This window comes from Triticum urartu, chromosome 1A (genome assembly GCF_056163025.1).
Source record: "Triticum urartu cultivar PI428250 chromosome 1A, HENAU_Tu73, whole genome shotgun sequence".
In the NCBI taxonomy this organism is placed as follows: Eukaryota; Viridiplantae; Streptophyta; class Magnoliopsida; order Poales; family Poaceae; genus Triticum; species Triticum urartu.
In genome coordinates this window covers 58,050,154-58,062,896 of record NC_141873.1, presented here as the reverse complement: position 1 = coordinate 58,062,896, position 12,743 = coordinate 58,050,154, and positions in this window count along the sequence as shown.

Here is a 12,743-nt window from a genome sequence, read left to right as displayed (position 1 = left end):
TTGGTACACGAAAACTCAGTAAAAGTTTGCGAGGTTCGAATTTTCAATAAAGCTATATGCACTGCATTTCGGAACAGAGGGAGCATACGGAAGTTGCTAACACTCACGTGGAAGATTTGTGTGTAGGAGGAGTGGCTGTTCTGTTAAATGACATGGCAAAACTGACACTGTCGGATGCCGATCTAACGGTTCTTACGGCGTTCGTCAGGAAAAAGCTTGTGGTGAACGTTTGTCGGATAATGATTTACGGACACATGCATTGCATTGATACGTGCCCCCCCTCTCTCACGCACACGCACCCTCACGAGTCATGACTCTCCCGAGTCCTCTCGCAGACTCGCACGTCGCACCCATCGTCTATCTGCAGGTAGACGTCACGCACATATGTGCTCTTCACACCCTACCCTCAGAACTTCTAAAAAACAAAAGACGGCGCACACATTTTATTTTAGCTCACACGTCACACACTTATACTAATACTCTTGCGGCGAACGTTCTTTGGGCATAGTATATTGTACTCTCGCAAAGAGAAGCGGTGCACGCACGCACTAGTTCTCTCACACCCACTCGTGAGTACACGTAGGAGCGCATTTTTTTGAAGCTGGTACAACAAAATCACTCCACTATATATAAAAGCAGGAGCCTTAGCGCTTGCTTTACTAGGGTTCCTCTCGTTCACTCTCTCATGCTCTCCAGATCTAAGCAACACATAGGTGGCCACACTCTCTCTCAGCTCACGGCTGGTCACAAATCCGGCCGGACAACCTCGACCGGGGCAGGGGTGTAGGTGCATCGTTCACGCTGTCGTCGGCGGCGAGGGAGGAGACCAACGGCTGCCCCCGTGCCCCGATCGGCGGCCGTGCCGTTATCTCCGAGAGAGCGCTGGCTCGGGAGGGCCTCCGACCCCTTGTTCCTCCCTGCGGTATTGTGGCCAAGATGCGCCCTCCCGACGCTGTCTTTGCCACATGCCGACAACCCTCTGGTATATATTCCTTCGAAACCTGCCTTGCTCTACTGCCCCAGCTACCTTCGTGTGGATCCTTTTCTACTTCTGTCCGCTGTTCCAAAGCCACCTAGACTTCTACTATTATTAGAAGTAAAGCTAGTTCATACAGTCGAGTCAAAGCGTTGGTTCAAACAGGGAAGAAAGTGGGAAAGCTGTAGCATGAATCTAGGACTTGGTTCTAAGAGGAAACAGGGGAAAGTAGTAATATCTGTCACTGTTTAAATAATCGTATTTCGTATTTGCGCAAACAGGGATGTCTATCTCCATATCATTTCGGGATGTCTATCTCCGTATCGTTTCTATCCGCGCAATCAAAAGCACACACCTTAGTTTTAGTACAACTGCGCAAAATGAGATGGCTATCCCTCGTTGTCGTCGTCTAACCTCCCGTCCTCAAGGTATCCCTACATTGGTAGTAACTAAGGTAGAATGACCAACGCAATCTAAAAGAAGCTGATTCGTACGTTTAACTTCCTGATTGCAGTGCAGGGACGAGCGAAAACAACTACATCCTAGTCCGGAATGCACTTTCTACCAGTTCATCCATGGACCGAGGACTAGCTGGCACGGCTGCACGGCGGTTTTTTGGATAGGTGCGCGGACAAGAGGCATTGTGGTCTGCTTATTTCTGCAAATAGCGGTGCTTAAATTTAGTGGAATGCAGAAGCATTTCAGCTGGTCAGTACACTGCATGGTTCAGTTCAGCATTCCAGCTGAGACCGCAATTATAATTGGTTATTCTGGAATGAGAGAACCTAACCCCGAATGGTGTCAACAAGAAAAAACCAGAGTGAACTCCAGGAAATTTAAGCCTGTCGGGAGGCCCTTTGCTCAGAGAAGCCTTGCTTGTTTTTTCCTGATTTGTAAACCTTCTCATAACTTTGTCTTTTGCTGTGAACTAGTATATGTTTGTTATGTTCTATGAATCATTGAGATGTATAAAATTGCTTAACTTATGCTTTTCAAGTTTTTTATGAAGACGAGTTTAATGTGAGTGTTCCACATGAGCGTTGGACTAGCGTGTGAACGTTTGGAATTTATTACATTGTGGCCTCAATTAACTGGATGAACCACTGTAACAAGATACATAGTTGCTTATATGTCAGACAGCAGATTGTTGATTGTTAGCTGGTCGATAGCCTAGTGTTGAAGCGAGCTGAGCCAATGTGCCGTGTTTTGCACAACTGCTTACAAGTGGGGTAGCACCAATAGTGTTTACAAGTACTTATGTATACGCCGGCGTATGGTTCTCGAACGAGTGCTCTATTTCATCAAAACACACACTGCTCGTATGATAAACCGTGACAACTTATGTCTTACCATGCCATATTCATGAAAAAACTAGTGAGGACGCATCTGTTTTGGCAACAATTACGATGGTTCTCACATGATTCACAGGCACACAAAAGTAGCAGCAGTTCCCATAGACGGATTCAAACAAAGTACTAGCCCCAGAGGGGTCGATAACAGGCAAGGTTCGGATAATTAGACACAATCCAAACTACTATTAAACACTAGCTGGGGCAACTATTTCATGCCTCGATCTAATTTGGGCTGGACACAAGACGGACCTTGCCATGAACATCATCGAGGACGTCCTGCAACAGCTCAATCCTGTGAACCTTCATGAAGACAACCTTGTGGCCTTGCCACTGATAAACTTGTTTGTGGAGGCATGCCACGTCATCTTCCTGCGTAAGCTTGACAAGAACAGTATGCCTCACAAACGAAGGAGTAGCTTTGAACTTCTTGTGCTTCAGTACACCCTGGACAACATGCCTGACAACAGTCAGGCTGGAATACAACTCTTCATTAGTATAACCACAAATGGCTTCCAGGATCCAACAACCTAAGAACTCTGTTTTCCCAGTGCATATATTCAGGCCATCCGCCTCATAGCGAGTGACATGTACAACCACACAATCCTTGTCTACATCAGGGCTCTAATTGAAACAGAAACAAATTCTGAATTACTTTTCAGTATAAGAAACACAAGTTATTTAAACCACTATGTATAGCATGGCATCGAAGCTAATAAAATTTTGCATTATTAATCACCACATACTTCCTTTTCTAAAAAATCACCACATACTTAGATGAAAAACCACAATCGAGATCGGCAAAGAAGGAGATCACCTTGGGCAGCTTAGCGGGGGGGACACATCCTCGAAGGGGGGAAACTGCTCCTGCAGTGCCACGGGGGCTGTAACCTCAAACGGGGCGTTGACCATCTCAGTAGTGGCCGTGAGTGTATCTGGGGTCGGCTCAATGGTTGCCTCCATCTTCTTGGAGCTCTTTGTCTCGTGGGGATCAGCCTCCCGCGTCTGCTCCAATATTGGCAGATCTTTGCGTGGTTCTCCTTGGTCCATCATGAAACTGATGAATACTAGGAGACCACTGAAAGGAAAACATAATCGCAATGACAATGAAACAAAAAAGAGAGTGAGGATCGGTTACTGCTTTGCAAAAGTTCTTTTTTTTTCTCTGAACGAAAATATACCAACATCACGGATCCACTTACCTTCCCTTCGTTCGGAGAGAAGAATAGTGGCAGATGCGAGTGTTGCCTTTCTTGAAGATGGTGAGGGAGAAGGGGATTCAATGAAGAGTGAAATGATGGTTGCTTCGTGCGTCAAACTTAGACTGCGAGGAGGTGGGGTTTTGTGATACGATGGCTTGTTACTGCCGCGCTACGACCGGGGTGACTCTCCTCCTGCATACTGCCTTCTAATTTGGTGGATGACATTTGGGCCCGCGCGCTGCATGGCCCGCATGTCGGTGAACAAAAGTATAACGACATTCAGTAGAGGGAGACGTTTGAATGACCTAGGAGGAGCCAGAAGCGGTGGAGTGTCTCCACTATACTAGTAGTAATTGTTTTTCTAGGTAGCTATAGAGTGTCTCCATTATACTAGTAGTAATTGTTTCTCTGGGCCCAAGACAAAACAGCCCATCCACACTAGTAAATAGTAAAATCAAGTCAAAAGCCCATATATTTACTGAATTGATGGATGGGTATGTCGAAGAGCAAAAAAGGAGTTTTAGGTGGGCAAAAGAGCTTCTGAACGTGCCGGGCTTCTATTTACAACATATTGTGGTCATAATCCAGTAAATTTTACGACCCAGGATGTTCATTCTATGGAGCTGACCGATCGATTTGACTGTGACTGCCGAAAACAGTGCTGGAGTTAGATGTTGTTGCCCTTTTCAATCTGTTTTTTTGTAAACCTGATGAACAATTAACCCTCGTGCTTTTGTACAGTTTGTACGCTGGAGTTAGATGTTCCTGCCCTTTTCAACTCGGCTGTGACTGTCATATTTTCTTTGAAACAAGGCAAATGGCTTGCCATTCGTTTAATTTAGAGTGAAATATTGTAACAAATCCCAACCAAGGGAAATAACATCACTCTCGCCGGCTGCTTGAGCTCACTATGCATTACAGAAGCCAAGTGATTAGCCCCCACCAGCACCCACAAACTTATTTCGAACTAGCACATCAAATGGGCTGTAAATTTTCATAGGAAAGGCTGCATGACCATGACAGATTTGGATTCTGACATTTGGGACCCGCGAGGAAATAGCCTATCCAAGGTGGTGTCGACTTACTAGGCAGTCAACAAATGATTCTGCCTACCAGCCGTTGGATTGACATCCAACATCTGTCGTGTATCTTCTATCTCTTGTCTTCTTCTTCCTCCAGCCGCCCAAACCAAACCACCCCGTCGGCTCCGCCTGCTCCCGCCTCCCATGGCTGGCTGCGCCTCCGCCGCCCTACCGTACGTACCCTCCAACGTTGGCCAGTCCCTCCCTCTATTCCCCCACACGTCCTGTTATTCTCTGGCGACGTCAGCCCCAACACGCACCCACGCCCGAACCAGTCAACCCTCGTACTCCCCTCCGCCTGCGACTGGACGGCGCATCTTCAACGGCTCCTGTTTGTTCCGTCCGAGGCCTCGCCGTCGTCCTCTGCCTTGCGGCCTTGGTTCGCTTGCCGTGCGTGGTGCGCCGCCCTCTTGCGTTGTCAACTTCGTCAACAACCGAGAGGAACAAGGAGATGACTGTACGTGGAGAGGATGACAGTAGCGACCCACCAGTGTCATGGCAGTACGCAAGCAAGTGCCTCTATAGTACAAGCCCAAAAATATGGTTCCTCCTAATGGTTGGACATCTGGGGCTCACGCCATTGTCAAACATAGTCAATAAACGAGAGAATTACACTATGAGCGGCTGACACCAGGGACCCAGCAAGTCGTGCAGTTTTTTTTGAGGAACAAGCAGTTGTTATTTATACTAGTTTTAGCGACGGATCAAGGTAACAACGGGGCTGTGCGGGGGCTGTGGCCCGTCTAGCCAGGGTTTTATTTATGTTTACTACATCATGAGCCCAGTTGTGTTTTTTTCTTGCTAAAAATAGCTAGCCCAGTTCTATTTTTTTAAAGAAATACCCAAACAAGGCCTACTTGCTTTAACGTCCCTGCTGGGCTGCAAATCTTTCAAGACGAGGAGAGTTTCATTCGGTTTGCCCAGAAATGGGCTGTACATTTTTAAAACACATCAAACCGGGAATTAGTTTAATTTTTTTCATTACAAGATCTTAAATTCCATTGATTTTTATGTGTGGACAATTATTTGGATTTTATATTTATATAAATTATTTTTCAAAATAGTTTGAATGTGAATCGATATTTCTAGATTAAAAACAGTTGACCGCACCGAAATATGCAAAATTTTGTATACTTTTTAACCGTGGACACAATATGGGGTGTAATGCTAACAAAAAGAAGATGGGCTCCGAAAAATTCTTAAGAATTAGCAAATGGGCTGCACATTATTGGAAATAATGGCAGATGGGTTGTATGCTGTTTTCCACAGATTTGAGGCTGACTTGTGCACCTACTACAGGTTGACGCGTATGCTTTCATAAAAAAAGGTTGACGCACACGCAACGCCCTTCAACTTAGTCAACACATGAGAGCAGTGACCGTTGGATGTCCATCCAACGGTCGTCGTGCTTCTTCAATCTCTACTCTTCATGCTCTAGCCGGTCAACCAAGCGCCGGCGGGACTGCTTGCTCCCTCCTCCCGCGGCCAGCTATGCTGCCGCGCAGGCCTCACGGCCCCACCGTACTCCCATCGCTTGCCTAGCCATCCCTCTACTCACCCACACATGCTGTTATTCTCCGGCGACGGCAGACGAACCAGTAAACCCTCGTACTCCTCCACGTGGGAAACAACTGCCGAGTATTCCCTAGCTACATGTCATTCCCTTCCTAGGCCTCGCCGTCGTCCACCGCCCTAGTGCTCTCGGCGCGGCCTGGTCAACGTGGTCAATGAACGACATCCATCGGAAGTGGACTGTATGTGGAGAGGCTGACAGCTGGGTCCATGGTCGCACGCAAGGAAATGCCTCCTTATTAAGTGCAAAATAATGATTCCTCCACCTGACAGCTAGGACCCACATGAAGGGCCTCTGTATTTCGTGAAAAAAAGTTCCCCCCGCTGACAGGTCGGACCCACCAGCTATATCTTCGCACGCAAGAAAGTGCCTCCTTATTACGCCCAAAAAAATGAATACCCCCTACAAGCTGGGACCCACCATATTGTTGGGCTGACTTGTGGGCCTACTAAGTTGACGGGGACGGAGGGCTTTGTCAACTTAGTCAATACTCCAGTGACCGTATGATGTCCAACCAACGGCCATAGTGCTTCTTCAACCTCTGGTCTTCTTGCTCCAGCCGCCCAAAGCAGCGCCGGTCGTGCCGCCTGCTCCTGCCTCCCGTGGCCGGCCGTGCTACCGCAGAGGCCTCACCGCCCCCATACTAATCCCACCACTGGCCAGGCCATCCCTCCACTCACCCACACCCCCTTTTATTCTGTGGCGACGGCAGCCTCACACCGCAGCCGAACCAGTGAACGCTCGTACTCCTCTCCGCGTGGGCATCCACTGCCGCGTCTTGCCCAACTCCATGTCGTCCCCTTCCTAGGCCTCACCGTCGTCCACCGCCGTGGTGCTCTCGGCGCGGCGTGGTCAATGTGGTCAACAACCGACTTCCATCGGAAGAGTACTGTACGTGGAGAGGCTGACAGCTGGGTCCACGGCAACCGCCAGGAAGTGCCTCCTTATTACGCGGAAAATAATTATTCCTCCACCTGACAGCGGGGACCCACCGGACGGGCCATAAGTATTTTGCGAAAAAAATCATTTCCCCCTGACTGCTGGGACCCACCGGACGGGCCACCGTATTTCGTGAAAAAACGTTCACCCCGCTGTCAGCTCGAACCCACCGGAAGTGCCTCCTTATTACGCACAAAAAATGAATAGTCCCCCAGCTAGCTGGGACCCACCTTGGTGGGAGGCTGACTTGTGGGCCTACTAAGTTGACGGGGACGAAGGGCTTTGTCAACTTAGTCAATATGAATGATTCTAGCTCCAGTGACCGTACGATGTCCATCCAACGGCCGTAGTGCTTCTTCAACCTCTGGTCTTCTTGCTCCAGCCACCCAAAGCAGCGGCGGTTGTGCCGCATGCTCCTGCCTCCCGTGGCCGGCTGTGCTGCCGCAGAGGCCTCACCGCCCCCTACTATTCCCACCGCTGGCCAGGCCCTGCTGCGACGGCAGCCTCACACCGCAGCCGAACCAGTGAACCCTCGTACTCCTCTCCGCGCGGGCTTCCACTGCCACGTCTTCCCCGGCTCCGCCTCGTCCCCTTCCTAGGCATCGCCGTCATCAACCAACATGGTGCTCTCCGCGTGGCGTGGTCAACGTGGTCAAGGAACGAGTTCCATCAGAAGAGTACTGTACGTGGAGAGGCTGACAGCTGGGTCCACGGCCACAGCCCAGTTTTTTTGTGATTTACCAAGTAAGTCGCTTTGTCAAGCCTGTTGGGCTGCAAATCTTTCAAGACGAGGAGAGCTTTCATTCGGCTGGCCGAGAAAATGGCCCATCGGTAATGAGAAATGGGATGTACATTTTTAAAACACATCGAACCGACAATTAGTTTCAAATATCTTTTTTTCATTTCAAGATTTTAAATTACATTAATTTTTATGCGTGGAGAATTTTTTGGATTTTATATTGATATACATTTATTTTTAAAATCAGTTTGAATGTGAGTCGAAATTTCGGGATTAAAAACAGTTCGGACCGCACCGAAATATGAAAAATTTCATATAATTTTTGAACCGTGGCCACAATATGGGCTGTAATGCTAACAAAAAGAATATGGGCTCCAAAAAAACCTTAAGAATTAGCAAATGGGCTATAAATTATTAGAAATAATGGAAGATGGGTTGTATGTTGTTTTCCACCTATTTGAGGCTTTCCTAAAAAAAGGTTGACACACAAGCACTGACTGTTGGATGTCCATCCAACGGCCGTCGTGCTTCTTCAATCTCTGCTCTTCCTGCTCCAGCCGCTGAAACAAGCGCCGGCGGGACTGCCTGCTCCCTCCTCCCCATGGCCGGCTGTGCTGCCACGCAGGCCTCACCGCCCCACCGTACTCCCATCGCTGGCCTAGCCATCCCTCTACTCACCCACACCTGTTGTTATTCTCCGGCGACGGCAGATGAACCAGTAAACCCTCGTACAGTCGTACTCCCCTCCGTGTGGGAAACAACTGTCGAGTCTTCCCTGCCTCCGTGTCGTTCCCTTCCTGGTCAACGTGGTCAACGACCGACACCCCTTGTTATTCTACGGTGACGGCAGCCTCACACCGCAGCGAACCAGTGAACCCTCGTACTCCTCTACACATGGGCATCCACTGCCGCGTCTTCCCCAGCTCCACGTCGTCCCCTTCCTATGCCACGCCGTCGTCCACCGCCCTGGTGCTTTCGGCGCGGCGTGGTCAACATGGTCAAGGAACCGCTTACATCGAACATGGACTGTACGTGAAGAGGCTGACAGCTGGGTCCACGGCCACAGCAAGGAAGTGCCTCCTTATTACGTGAAAAATAATTATTCCTCCACCTGACAGCGGGGACCCACCGGACGGGCCATTGTATTTCGTGAAAAAAATGTTTGCCCCTGACTGCTGGTACCAACCAGCTACATCTTCGCACGCAAGGAAGTGCGTCTGGGCAAAAAAATGATTCACCCCCCTGACTGCTGGGACCCACCAGCTACACCTTCGCACGCAAGGAAGTGCGTCCGGGCAAAAAAACAAAAGGATTCGCCCCCCTGACTGCTGGGACCCACCAGCTAAATCTTCGCACGCAAGGAAGTGCCTGACAGTCGGGACCCACCTGGTCGAAGCTTACGTAGCGTTGTCATTCTGGTCGCGAACATGTACATACATATATACTGGTGGATGTAGAGGCGCGCACGTAGCATGTACACGTACGTACAGCGGCGAGGGTGCAAGAAGGAAAATACGCCCACGTATGTGTACATACGGGCGGGGTCTCGAACGCCTACTCGCGCATACATACGGCCAGGGCTCATTGACATGGCTGGGTCGGAACAGAGAAACAGCGTCGTCGTTGTGTTCATGGGGAGCCAGTGGAATGCGTCGTGTTCATGGGGAGGCAACGGAATGCGTCGTGTTCATCGGGAGGCAACGGAACGCGTGGGAGCCAACCGGCTAGGTCAGAACGAAATGTGTGGTCGTGTTCATCGGGAGGGCTTGGACGGAACAGGCGATGGAAACGAGGCCTGGCGTACCTCAGAACGGAGGAAACGGCCTTGTGTTTGACCGGCCACGTTTGAAACGGGATCCTGTTCATCGGGAGGGGTCTGGCGTACCGCAAAATGGAGGAAACGGACCTCCTACGGTCTAAACGGGGGTCCTGTTGCTCGGGAGGGGTGTGGCGTACTGCAAAATGGACGAAACGGACTTGTGTTGGAGCGCTACGGTCGAAACGGGGTCATGTTCATCGGGAGGGGTGTGGCGTACCGCAAAACGGGACTCCACGGGATACTGTTCATCTCCACCGTCGACCTCCTCCAGCCTCCACGGGCTCCTGTTCATCCAGCCTCCACCGCGCGCTACTCCACCGGCTACTGTTCAACCACCCCTCCACGGGCACCCCTCCATCGTCTACTGTTCATCCAGCCCTCCACACCACGGGGTCCTGTTCAACCACCCCTCCACGGGCACCCCTCCACCGTCTACTGTTCATCCAGCCCTCCACCACACCACGGGGTCCTGTTCATCCAGAGGCAACGCCACCACTCACTGTTCATCCAACCCCCCCCCCCCCCCCCCCCGCAACGCTCACTGTTCATCCCAGAGGCAACATCGATCGGCTTCAGTTAGCAGCAGTAACAAAGGAATCGCTCGATCGGGTTCAGTTAACAGCCATCGATCGACCGCTCGGGTTCAGTAACGCGTAGCCTGCAGTGCTATCGCTCGGGTTCAGTTAGAGCCCAACGCCTCGCTCGGGTTCAGTTAGAGGCAATGCCTCGCACACACGCACGTACGTGTACGAGAGAAACGTGCATCACTCGGCCCCCGACCTCCCACCGTAACCGGGAACTCCCCGAAATTTTCCTCCCCCTCGCTTCTACCACGGTTTTTTCCATCATGGGTGGCCCAAAGAATGTCATGCAGCTGCGTCTCCGGCCTGCCCAGGATGAAAAGCCCATTTTCTGTCATGATTTTTTTCCATAGAAGTAGGAGCCCACCACATCTATGATGATACCGGGTTTTGTCACAATTATCATCATAGAAGTGTCATATGTATGACAGAAAAAAATTCGTTCAGCCCAAAATGTCACGAATGTGTCTTTTTTTGTAGTGCAAACCACAGTTCATACGGTGTCGTCTCAACGGAATTAGACGGTGCCCTATTTAACGTGAAAGCAGCTATGTCTAATGCATAACCCCAAAATGATAGTGGTAAATGAAGGAAATATGCCCTAGAGGCAATAATAAAGTTGTTATTTATAGTTCCTTATATCATGATAAATGTTTATTATTCATGCTAGAATTGTATTAACCGGAAACTTAGTACATGTGTGAATACATAGACAAACAGAGTGTCACTAGTTTGCCTCTACTTGGCTAGCTCGTTGAATCAATGATGGTTATGTTTCCTAACCATAGACATGAGTTGTCATTTGATTAACAGGATCACATCATTAGAGAATGATGTGATTGACTTGACCCATCCGTTAGCTTAGCACGATGATCGTTTAGTTTGTTGCTATTGCTTTCTTCGTGACTTATACATGTTCCTATGACTACGAGATCATGAAACTCCCAAGTACTGGAGGAACACTTTGTGTGCTATCAAACGTCACAACGTAACTGGGTGATTATAAAGGTGCTCTACAGGTGTCTCCGATGGTACTCGTTGAGTTGGCATAGATCGATATTAGGATTTGTTACTCTGATTGTCGGAGAGGTATCTCTGGGCCCTCTCGGTAATGCACATCACTATAAGCCTTGCAAGCATTGTGACTAATGAGTTAGTTGTGGTATGATGCATTATGGAACGAGTAAAGAGACTTGCTGGTAACGATATTGAACTATTTATAAGGATACCGACGATCGAATCTCGGGCAAGTAACATACCGATGACAAAGGGAACAATGTATGTTGTTATGCGGTTTGACCGATAAAGATCTTCGCAGAATATATAGGAACCAATATGAGCATCCAGGTTCTGCTATTGGTTATTGACCGGAGACGAGTCTCGGTCATGTCTACATAGTTCTCGAACCCGTAGGGTCCGCACACTTAAAGTTCGGTGACGATCGGTAATATGAGTTTATGTGTTTTGATGTACCGAAGGTAGTTCGGAGTCCCGGATATGATCAGGGACATGAAGAGGAGTCTCAAAATGGTCGAGACATAAAGATCGATATATTGGAAGCATGTATTTGGACATCGGAATAGTTCCGGGTGAAATCGGGATTTTACCAGAGTACCGGGAGGTTACCGGAACCCCCAGTAATTGTATGGGCCTTATTGGGCCATAGTGGAGAAAGAGAGGAGACCAGGGCAGGCCACGTGCCCCCTCTCCCTCTGGTCTGAATTGGACTAGGAGGGGGCGGCGCCCCCCTTTCCTTCCTCCCTCTCTCCCCCTTCCTTCTCTCCTAGTCCAACTAGGAAAGGGGGGAATCCTACTCTCGGTGGGAGTAGGACTCCTCCTGGCGCGCCCTGCTAGGGCCATTCGGCCTCCCCCCTTGCTCCTTCATATATGGGGGCAGGGGGCACCCCAAGACACACAAGTTGATCAGTTGATCTTTTAGCCGTGTGCGGTGCCCCCCTCCACCATATTCCACCTCAGTCATATCATAGCGGTGTTTAGGCGAAGCCCTCCGTCGGTAGCATCATCATCATCACCGTCATCACGTCGTCATGCTGACGGAACTCTCCCTCGAAGCTTTGCTGGATCGGAGTTCGTGGGACGTCACCGAGCTGAACGTGTGCTGAACTCGGAGGTGCCATACGTTCGGTACTTGGATTGGTCGGATCGGGAAGACGTACTTCTACATCAACCGCGTTCTCATAATGCTTCCATTTACGGTCTACGAGGTTATGTGGATGACACTCTCCCCTCTCGTTGATATGCATCACCATGATCTTGCGTGTGCGTAGGAAATTTTTTGAAATTACTACGTTCTCCAACGGTGGCATCCGAGCCAGGTTTATGCGTAGATGTTATATGCACGAGTAGAACACAAAGGAATTGTGGGCGTGGGTATATACATATTGCTTGCCGTCACTAGTTGATTCTTGATTCAGCGGCATTGTTGGATGAAGCGGCCCAGACCTACATTACGCGTACGCTTA